This window comes from Cyprinodon variegatus, unplaced genomic scaffold, assembly GCF_000732505.1.
Source record: "Cyprinodon variegatus isolate N-32 unplaced genomic scaffold, C_variegatus-1.0 Scaffold313, whole genome shotgun sequence".
Lineage (NCBI taxonomy): Eukaryota > Metazoa > Chordata > Actinopteri > Cyprinodontiformes > Cyprinodontidae > Cyprinodon > Cyprinodon variegatus.
Genome location: NW_015150766.1, coordinates 740,033 through 741,200, shown reverse-complemented (window position 1 = coordinate 741,200; position 1,168 = coordinate 740,033).

The window sequence follows — 1,168 nt, the reverse complement described above, 5'->3', positions numbered from 1 at the left end:
AAGATCCTGTGGGACTTCCAGATAAAGATGGAACGAATGGTAATGGCAAACCAACTGGACATTGTGGTGGTGGACAGAGAGCAGAGGAAGGCTGTTGTGGTTGACATAGCAATACCAAGTGAAAAAGGAAAATGAGAAACTAGAGAAATACCAGGGGCTCAAAAAAGAGCTGGAGAAAACCTGGAAGCTCAAGGCATCAGTGGTGCTCGTGGTGATATATTAGGGGTGTAAATCACATCCATCATGGTGATTCGTTTCCTGACCCAACGATTCGATTATTTTCGATACTCAAGAATACACCACGATAAATAATTGTTTCTTTTTTTTTAACCAATGTTAATGACAATGTTTCAAATTTGAAATAAATCAATGAAAACTGTAATATCGTTATGCATTTTTTTTTTAGAAACAACCGCAAATAACAGAAGTGCAAAAGTTGTGCTCCAGCTAGGCCTATTAAAACCTTTTTCACTGAAAAGTAAAAATACCCCTGCGTTATAGATTCTGAAAGGCCTAGCATCAAAAAATACTGCACAAAATTAGTGCAATGAGTGCAATGAAATACCTAGGCTCCAATGTCGACGTCCCTGCCCACTCCACAGATGCTGTGCTGCACCTCTCCGAAATTGTAACTGGCCGCAGACAGTGCCGCAGACAGGCCGGCTTGTTTTGTTTTTATGTCCGAAATTGCGGAAAACAACTCGTGAAGTCTGACCCCCTAGAAGTCTGAGGTGCGCGAAAACGCTGGGACACTTTTTCCACCTGGTTCCCCACTCTTTTTGGCCCTCATGTCCCTCCGTTGTCGGACTAAACTCGCCCCCACTTCCTCTCCACGTCAGGCGTATCTAGACCCACAGTGTGTAGCGCAGACCACGCTTCAATATTGGGCATAAATCAAAATGTCTGTGTCAAGCTTACTGCGACAGACTGCTGTAAGAGTATAACCAGGAAGCGAGGTAGGAGGGCAATAGGTTTAGCGCCACCACAGCACGGGAGTCAGAATTACGCACAGGAGCAAATGGATAAAAATAGACCGGAGAAAAACAAAAAACATTAAATCGATACTCTTGCAGACGTGTCGATGCATCGGATTGTCGGCTGTTGGATCGATGCGTTGATACAAAACGATTATTATTTACACCCTTTATATATATATATATATATATAT